The 10,449-nt window shown below is 45.2% G+C and overlaps 1 protein-coding gene across 9 annotated transcripts in view; it reads right to left on the bottom strand.

Moving 5' to 3' along the window:
* Nucleotides 1–10,449, bottom strand: part of Ptprm (protein tyrosine phosphatase, receptor type M) — a 699,101-nt gene that overhangs the window by 128,047 nt on the left and 560,605 nt on the right. The gene's annotated exons all lie outside the window — the stretch shown is intronic.

The following is a 10,449-nucleotide window of genomic DNA, read 5'->3' on the forward strand; positions in this document are numbered from 1 at the left end:
GCTGGCCTCGAACTCACAGAGATTCTCCTGCCTCTACCTCCTGAGCGCTGGGACTAAAGGCGTGTGCCACCACCACCCGGGACTTTCTGTATTTTCTATTCTTCACGTAGCTCCTGTCCTTTCTCAATACCCAGTGAGCCTCATAAGGTTCCTACTGCCAGTCTTCTTAGGAACTTCAGTTCAGTACTATCTGAGACTACATCCCTGAACTGCAAATGTGCTTAAATACATAGAATTCAATGAATCAGGTAGAAGTATTTCATACTTGTCATAGATATTATAGAGTAAATCAAGTACCACTTAGTATATTGCTACCAATTATTAAACTGTTTACTATTGTTAAAATACAGAGCTTGGGGTTGTGGAGAAACTGGTTTTTTTTTTTTCTTATGGGGAGACCAGGAAGAGCGGGGATGGGGCTCACTGAGCTCTGAAGAGATCTGTGGAGCAAAGAACCTGGAAGTCACTCTCTGCAGTCCACATGGGACGCAGCCCAGAGTCACAGGCGTGCCGGGGTGAGAGGGCACAGCAGAGCTGGGTAAAGGAAACTGGTGGGAAGCGGCTGAGGTTGAAACCAAAGCTAAAGCCGAAGCGGAATGCACATCTGGAGCGGCCAAGGATGCTACACTGCTTCCAGGTTTCTGAGAGTCAATAGGTTTTCGAACATTAGTCAAGTGGAAGGCCATAAATGTCTCACAGTGAAAAACTGGCCCCAGGGCAGGAGAGAACAAACGTAGAGTACTAAAAGGGGGGACCCTGTGACCCACTTAAGTGATGAGGGATAGGCCGTGGGATCAGAAGGAGATGATAGACAGAAAAATGGTGAGGAGAAAAGCTATTAGGACTTTGACCTGCTGATGTGGAGGGAAAGTAGGGCCAGGCAGCCGTGACCTTGTGAGTGGGTTGTGACACCATCAGGTTAATCAAAGACACGCAGGATGCAAGAAAGCCCTGCGGTCTAACAGAGGCCGGGACACAGGCACACTGACAGCCCCTCTGGGGCCGTGGCCTTGTGAAAACACTTGTGGCTAATGGCATCTGACACTAAAAGCATGCTAACAAGTGGGAAAATGGCTTAACTTCTCCCGGGTAAGGGAAAGAAAATTGCAAGAAGCAGCGTCCAGATGGAAACCAGACAGTTGCCTAGACGGGCTTCAGAGAAATCAGAAATTTCTTCTACCAACTATCATCAGAGCAAGGACAAAGCCCCGGGAAATAACAACATCTAACCTAACCCCCTCAAGTTGGAGCTCCTGCATGACGTCAGTAGAGGCCAGGGCCCAAGGAACTGAAGTTAAAATCAGCAGAAACCAGAGACTCTGAAAGCAAGGTGAGCAACAGGCAAAAAATTAAACACACACTTGCACACAGTTCCTTGATAAAAATGAAACCAAGCACACACAATGAAACCGGTTCCCTCCATTGCCTTTCTGAAAATCATGGGGCTGGGGAGAGGGCTCAGTAGGTAAGGGGACTTGCTGAGCAAGCGTGAGGACCTGGGTTCAAATCCTGAGGACCCACATATCAAGCAGAGTGTGGCTGTGCACACACCTGTAACCAGCCATGTGGCAGCGGGGGAGGGGGTGGAGACAGGAGGATCACCGAGAGTGGCTGGCTGCCAGCCTCATTCCAGGTTTCCAGTGAGACCCTGTCCCAAAGGAGTAACGTGAAGTGTGATAGAGCAGGATGTCAAATGCCCTACTCTGGTCTCCCATACGTGTGCATGCTTGTGTGTGTACGCGCACGCGCCTGCACGCACGCACACACACACACACACACACACACACTTGCATACACGCATACGTACACAACTCAACACAGATACATAACATGGAAAAAAAGTAGTTTTTTTTTTTTAATAGCAGAAAATATTTATTTGGGCTTCTGTTCCAGAAAGATAGAGAGTCCATTACCATCACAGCAGGGACGCGTGGCAGCAGACAGGCATGGCAAATGCCAACAGCTGAGAGCTCACAAACTGAACCACAAGCAGGAAGCAGAAAACAGATTTCTTTTCCTATCCAATAAGAAAGTATCTGCAAACACACATACAGAGAACTTTCCCAAAGAGCTGGAGGCAATCTCAAAATTTCAGAGAGAAATGTTTATCATTTCCTTACGGGCCTGGCTTACCATCGGCACAGCCATTAAAGAAAAGAACACGTCAAAAATCACTTGGCTGCTTCTGCCACTGGAGGCGCAGCTGTGGCCGTTCCTAAAGTACCGACTGGGCCTGCCAGCGACCCCCGCCCCCACTCCCCATGCCGAGCTTTCAGTGGTTTTGTTTTGTGTGTATAGCATCCTGTGGGACAGGAAACAACCTGCTCGGATTGCGGCAATTAATGGACTCAGCTGGTACTGGAGCCCGCGAAATGGGGACTGAAAGGCAGATCGGAGAAGTGCGTGGGCTGGAGGGGAGGGGGGTGCGCTGCCACTGGGGATGGTGAAGGGGTTCCGGCAGCTGAGTCACACATCCTGCTTTGCCTTCTACCTGCTCCAGGCTCTGCAAGAACCCAACAAAGGCGCTGTGTCGGTGTGTGGTGCACTTTACCTAGTCAGTCAGCCCCAGGGGGCCGAGACCAGGTGTCTGATGCTGGGCCTTCTAAGGACCCAGGGCCCATGCCCCCCAGCCTGCAGCATGTGAAGGCCAGAATTCAGGCTTTATCTCTGCAGAGGGCACAGGCTGATCTCCTGGCCTTCCAAAGCAAGCAGGGAGACCAGGAAAGAAAAACCAGGCGTATGTTAGAGGGGAGTGAGATATTTTAATGATAATTCTTTTTTTTTTAGGCTGCTAAGTCATCATGCAAAATATTGTGCTTGTTTTTTTTTTTTGTTTTTTTTTTTTTAACAAATACAAGATTTTACTTAGAAAATAGGGAAGAGAGAAAGGGAGAAAGAGAGGCAACTCAAATATTTAAAATGGAGCAGCTGGCATATTTGAAGAAAATCCAAGTTCCCTAGAAAACACTCAGCGGCTGTCCTTAAGCCTGGGGATTTTGATATTCCGTTTTCAGCTCCCCCACCTTAGACTGACTAAAGGAACAACCTCTTGTTCAGTCAGAAAATTAGCAACCAGGGTTCGTGCCCTGGAGAGAGAGTTCTGAGGAAAATAAGAGCTATGGGACAGTGTTTTCCTAAATTCTGTGAGATGTACCAACACATTATTTTGAATAAGGTACAAAGAATTACTTATGTTTCCCATAAGTCTGAGCTCTAGCAACAGAAAAATGAGCTTCCTTGCCTCAGAGAGACATGAGCTATTAGCTGTGCATCTCAGGATGTCCTGGAAGGGCTATTTCTTTATCTAAATTGTACATATCATCGCATATAGTACGCTGCTTGGCTCCTCAGAGGAACTCTGCGCTAGTTATGTAACTCAGTGAACAAAGCCCTTGGCAGTACAGAGGGAGAGCAGGTCACCCCCCCGAGTGCACAGGGCCAAGCTTGCTTCACCCTAACACAGTACTGAACACCTTATGACTCTCAGTGTCGCGTCAGGAAGGAGTGTGAGTGGCCAAGTGCACCCACGTCTAGCACAGGGGCCATGTGGTCAAGGCGGGGCTGCAAGTCATGACGAACTTCCCTTGCAAGTTGAGGTCTTTAGGTTGGATAGGTGAGCTCCACAACACACCCCCAGAGTGTAGCCATGCCCTTTCTCCATTTTTGGGAACCCTACAGACTCCCCTCTGAGGGTATGCACAGACTGGCCTTTGCTTTCTGAAGAAAGAACCTGGCCATTTCTGCTGGCAACATAAGCAAACCTGCCCTTTCCAGAGGCCTTTCTTCTGAGGTCTGAGCCATTTGCTGCTGACAGTCTACCATCGTCTGTTCAATTGAGCCAGCTTCCTCTTTCATTGGGACTCATGTCTGGCTTTCTTTTGAGCCAACTTACTATGTCTCCCTGGTGAGATGTGCCGTATGCCATCTTGTTAGAACAAAATCAAATACACACCCTGCATGGAGAATGCGTCTGTGTCCTGCCCACCTCCCCACAGCACGTTTCCCTCTTGTTTGGACATAGTTCTGTTGGCTACTTGATTGCTCGTGAAGCCTTCCTGGGTTTAGGAATTTTCAGACATTGTTGACTTGGAAAGTAAAGAGAACTGTCTAGAACAGAGGAATAGGGTCAAACCCACTGTTCCAAGAGTCTTGGACAAAGCACATGACAGAGTTTTCCTTGTGGATTGGAGAAAAGAAGAAAGACCGACAGCCCAAACACATGAAGTCAGGGCAACAACTGAGGATTCTGTATCTTTTGTCCCTGGAGATGCTTAGGTATGGGAGGCCTTCTATGCTCCAGTGGGTTTGGAGGCCACACGTTCCAGAACATGTGGAATTCTCCCTCAGCAAATACATTTGCCTTCCTCTCATTTGCTTCCAGGAGTTTTAGTTCTTTCTGTGTGCCTCAGAGAAGAAACTTAAAACCCAAGTTGCTTATGTGAAATAGGTGTCCATCTCTACACGGGAGGGACAGTCCTGCTTTCTGAAGTGCTGTTTGCTTCCAACAGCCTCCAAAACAACATGGAATCCAAACCTCTCACGTATGATGACCCCTCAAACCCTTGTGATCATAAACCCCGGGACTCTTGTCATTTGACATCTCCAGGACTCAGGCATGGGGACTGGAGTCGTGATTCCAGAATACCCCAGTTCTCTTGCGTTGTGTCTACATGGACTGTCTCCCTTTCAACTTCTCGTGGAAATCCCCACTCAGGCTTTAGAAAGAGGTTACTTTTGTCCCAAGTTGGCTCAGGTGTCCCCACATCCTTCATAGGACTCTGAACATTTGTCTGGGTCATGCAGTTTTCTATTAGATGCATAGCAGTTTTAACCCAGGTCCACACTAAACCTTCAGAGGGTAGAGCAATGCAGCATTCCACTGTGGACCCTGGCAACCCCCCCCCCCAATATTACTTTGCCGAAGACAGTAACGTGACCCTCTTCCCACTTTCTCCTTCCCTCACACCCTCCCTCTTTCTTAGAAGAGAGTTCTACAGTCTATAATCAATATCATTACTTAGAATTTTTCTTAGATATAGAAACATTATTTTAGCAATAAGAGGTATTAGCATGCATTTTAAAATATGCTTTTTTTTTATTTTACAGTCTTAATCCATAGAATCAATCCCACAACTTTTTATTTTCAAGTTACATTTTAGTAGGAATTTTTGAGAATATGGGTATGGGGTGAGGAAGTCATTTATGGATTTGGTGAAATATAATGCCACTTTTCTGCAAAGTACCTCATTCTGTCTCAGTGTGCCAAGTACTGATTTACTTGGTTCTCTGATGTTTAAAGGCAAGCAGTGACAGAGACGAATACATTATAGTGAGGTCTCCATAACCAGCTGACATGCCGACTTGGGGAGTCCATTCTCAGTGAGTGCATCTACACTATGAACTCCCACACCCGAGGCTCAGGGAACACTGCAGAAAAGTAAGGGGAAAGAGTTCAAAACAAAGAATCGGGGGGTTTGCAATGGAGTAATGTCAGCAACTACACCATGGTCTCATGAACAGGACTGCTCCAACATTAGCTGGACAAGGATGGCTCCAATAGATGTGCTAAAGTAGACGGGGGAACCCACAAGGCTTCAACCCCACACAACGATCTACAGGTGACGAAGGAATGCCAAGAATGGGGGAACTGTCTTCCCAGGGAAGAACACACCAGTGGGTGATTCAATTCCAAATGGCCAGCCCTGGAAACACACACATGATAGCATTATACAAACGGGGCAAGTTATATTTAGGACTAGATCTGCACGTATAATACACATAGATGCATGCAACAACGATGAAAACAGAGGCCGTGATTGTGAAAGAGAAAAAGGAGGGGGATGTGAGAAGGGTTGATGGGAGGAAAGGGAAAGAGAAAAGGATGTAATTGTACAATAATGTCAAAAGGAAAACAAGAGGAAAAAAACTATACAGAGGTTTCACATCACCACAGCAAAATGGCTGTCACTAAGACACAGATGAGAACAAACAGGGGAGGATGCTGGGAAAGGAAGCTCCTATACAGTGGGATGTCAACCCGTCTGGCCACTGGGGAAATCTGTTTGGAGGTATCTGAAAAAACTAAAAGTGGAATCACTGTATAATCCAGCTATATCACCTCACTCCCGAGAATACACCAGAGGAACTCAAAGCCAGCACACTACAGAGATCCTGCACGGCCATCTTTATTGCTGCACCGTTCATGACAGCTGGCTTAAAAATCAGCTTAGCTGTTACCAAGACATGGCTAGATAAAATATGTATGATATATATCATAGATATGCATAACACACACATGTATATATTTATATATACATTAAATATACACATGTGTACAATATAATATACACGTATGTATAATATATGCATGTGCACATATATGTATATATAATATATATGTGTATAATATATATATTATATTTTTCCAGATGTTCATGTTTCTACTTTCATAGATGCATGAAAATGAAAAATGGAGCTAGTGAGAGGGAGAGGAGAGATAAAGAAAACGGCATGGTTAAGTATGGTCAATGCACACCTATTTTTTTGAATAAAAATATCTTGCACCACTATGTAAATGAAAATATGCCTACAAAAATGTTAAAAAATGACAGAAATGAACTGAAACCTTACTATAATTTATTATACAATTTCTGTATAAAGAACGCAACGTAAATTTCTCTTGGATTTTGTTATTAAAGTGTTTTTTTTCTTAACCTCACTAATACTTCGAACAAATGTTTACGCTAGATAAGATTTTAGTGCTTATGATATATTATGTGACTAAATCTTCACACAACCTCACAAGGCTGCTGCAGTGAGTTCATTTTAGGGGTGAAGAAACCGAGGACTGTAGAGGGTAGACAACTTCTCAAAATTCTTAGGAAACACACACAGTTCAAGGCATGAGTGAGCAGGCTAAATCCAGTTGCAGCTCTAATGTGGCTGCCCTTAGTCAGGTTCTTTATGGCTGTGACAAACACTGTGACCTCTATGGCTGTGACAAACACCCGTGACCTAAAGCACTTTGGGGAGAAAAGGGTTTCCTTGGCTTATGCTTCCACATCACTGTTCATCACAGAAGGAAGTCAGGACAGGAACTCAAACAGGCAGAATCCTGGAGGCAGGAGCTGACGCAGGCGCCCTGAAGCTACTCCTCATGGCTTGCTCAGCTTGCTTTCATGTAGAAGCCAGGACCACCAGCCCAGGGATGGAACCACCCACAATGCCTGGGCGTCCTTCATCAGTCACTATTTAAGAAAATGCCCTACAGGTTTGCTCACAGCCTAATCTTATAGAGGCATTTTCCTAACCGAGGTTCCTTTCTCTGTGATGACTCTAGCAGGTGTCAAGTTGACATAGCACACCAATTGTATTTAAAAAGCAGCCCATTTGAAGATTGTCCTCATCCACCCTAGGATGGATGAAGACTGCCTGGGGTTAGGGAAAGCAGAGCAAGAATATTTGTGGAGGAAGTCTTCTCATTAGTTCTTAATGGTTTGACTCACGCACAGACTTGGCCGCAAAACTGACGTAATTGAGTGATAGAGACAAGTGAGGCATGGCCAGGACTTCAGGGCTCATGAGAGATGCTACTTAGCAAACATCTCCCCCCATAAAATCATACAGGTTCATCTACCATTCCTCCAGACCAATGCTGGCATGATCTGTAATGACAGATGGGGCGGGAGGGGGTGCGGTACTGGATGATGGGGTTATTCCTAACAGAATTTCCCATTTTGTATTCCCTCAGTAGCTCCTCCCCCTTTGCCTCTGCTTCCTTTTCATATATGCAGTATGTTCACATTTCCTTTTCTCCATTCTTTTTTTAAAATTTATTATTTATTTTGAGATTCAGCGTGTCTGCTTTAAAACCATCTTTCTTGATGGTTTTCTGAATGGCTCAAATGAGAGAGGAAGGTTTTTGTTGTTTATTGAACCGCATCAACAAACAGCACTTTTTTAAGGTATTAAAAAAATCGTAATGAGCTGTCAATCAGAGGATGCTTAAAATGAGTGCAAGATACTCTACTTTGCACCTGCATTTCAAATGTCTTCAGGAGATGGGGGCGAAAAATAATTTTGCATACATTCAGATAGGCATTGCCCGTAGTTTGTTATAGACGTCACAAGGTAGGTATTTTTAAATAGTCCATGAAAAATTGGGCTCAGCTATTTTACGAATTGTTATTTGAGCCGATAACTAATCTCTTTGACATTAACATCTTTAATAAACATTTGAGCAATATCCGCATGCAGAGAATTGGCTAGAACTAAGACATCATTTCTATTCATTAGGCTTATATTTTCTCAATAACCTAATTTTGTCTTTCATAAGATATTAATGCTTTTGGAAGTCTTACTCTTAATCCTATTAATTCCTAAGCTACCCTTTAAAAGTGCACAAAGCAATATGCAAAGGCTGTCAATTTCACTGAATTATACATTGAAATGCTGAGGGAAAATCTGCGAATCTCAGAGCTGCCGATAAGGCACAGCTTCGTCAGAAAGTGTTCTGGAATGAAATAGAATGCCAGGGACAGGGTTGGGATTGGTTCCTGTGGCTCTGCAGTCTTGTCTTGGCTCACTGGCACTGTACCAGGTGGTGACTGCTCGGCTGGGCACGCATGTCTACTTGCTTTGGACCATGGGCCTGTGCTTAAGAGCGGCTGTGGTTCAGCGGCTGTTGGTATCGTGTGTGGTGGATCTTTGATAATCAAGCTGGGCAGAGAGCTCAGCCCAAGGAAAGGCAGCACTGGGGCCCCGAAGAGAAGAACCATGAGTGGCCCGGAGTGAGGTCCGGAACGTTGCTTGATTTGCATAGGCTCCAGGAGATAAATGGTGATCGCAATCCTCTAAGACTAGTCCCAAGGTTGTGGGAGTAACTACCGTCTCTCTGGCGTTAAGGCCTACTCCATGAAATGAAACCCACATCTGGCCTTGGGAGAGTAGGCCAGAACCAGAGACTGCACAGACCATGGGCCTAGAGGAAAAACAAACACTTAAGCGTTGCCATGGGAACGTGACAGCGAGATGACTCCTAATGACATTCTGCTGTCCTCATAGACCAGTGCCTTGCTCGGCCATCATCAGAGAAGCTTCCTCCTCCAGGAAAAGGGAACCACCACTGAGCCCCACAACTAGACCATATGCAGAGAGTGAGGAACTTTGGAGCATTCGGTCCTAACCAGGATGTCTTCACGGGGAAGCTGAGAAGATTTTAAGTCCAGAGGGGATGAACGCCCGCAAGGAAACCATGTCTTCCAGACACATACGAATCTACAAACACTGGCAGCACACAAGGGGCTCGCACAGGTTCAAGCCAGATGTGGGCCCAGGGCCGCAAGGGGGATGTGGACATGTGCTCCCACTCCTAACCAAGTTTTCTGTAACTGACACTGCTTACGGAGGACAAATTCGTTTTTTCCAGTGGAGTCTCACACATTTAAGGGTAGGGCCCATGCCTAGTGAGAGTTGCTCAACACAGACTCAATGGTATTTTTGTCTCATGTTGCTTTGTTTGGATGATTTTTATTTTATTGTTCTTTTGCTCATATATTTTGTTTTCCATTTTTATGTGTACATTTTTTTTTTTAAGAAAGAGAGAAAGGAAGGGCACAGAGTTGGGTGGGAGAGGGTGTAGGGATGATCTGAGGGAAGCTTGGGGGGGGAGTATGATCAGAATACATTTTATGAAAAAAATTTTCTTAATTAAAAAAAAAAAGAAAAAATACGAAATCATCAATCACATGCATTATCTCCTCCAAAATTTGGCACCAAGGTTTGTAATGTCGGCTTATCTCCTTACCGCTATCATTTCCCACCCAGTGTGTGGTGCACACAGCTTGAATCATAAAAAGCTTCACAGTGCTCATGCAGGAGCCTGGGACTTGGATGCTAGTCTATGAAACTGCAGTGTGTTGTGCAGACCGGTACTCAGCCACATCCCAAGAGTCGGTAAAGTAGAGGCCTATCTTTCTTAAAGCCGACAACACACCAAGAAAGCCGAGAGGAACCACCTCTGTCTGGACACTGTGCAGGTGTAAGCACTGTTAAAATCTCTATACAGTAAGTAGGGGCACAATTAATAAAGACACAATACTCTAGTTCCAGATTAGATGGTTATAAAACATGAACTCATTCTCCAGACAAGGAATTGATGAAGAACATACCCCAAGGCTGAGAAATCTACTCCTATGTAGCTCTGTTTCTATCGCGAGGAATCATATTCTTCAACAATGACCCCAAGCTTGTTTTCCTAACATGAAAAAGCAACCCAATCTTATTTCTCCCTCCAGACCTACATACCACACCTGTACACCACACCTATACACCACACCTGCACACCACACCTATACACCACACCTGCACACGACACCTGCAAACCATACCTGCACACCATACCTACACACACCTGCATACCACACCTGCACACACCTACGCACCACACCT

Source organism: Microtus ochrogaster, unplaced genomic scaffold (genome assembly GCF_000317375.1).
Source record: "Microtus ochrogaster isolate Prairie Vole_2 unplaced genomic scaffold, MicOch1.0 UNK20, whole genome shotgun sequence".
Lineage (NCBI taxonomy): Eukaryota > Metazoa > Chordata > Mammalia > Rodentia > Cricetidae > Microtus > Microtus ochrogaster.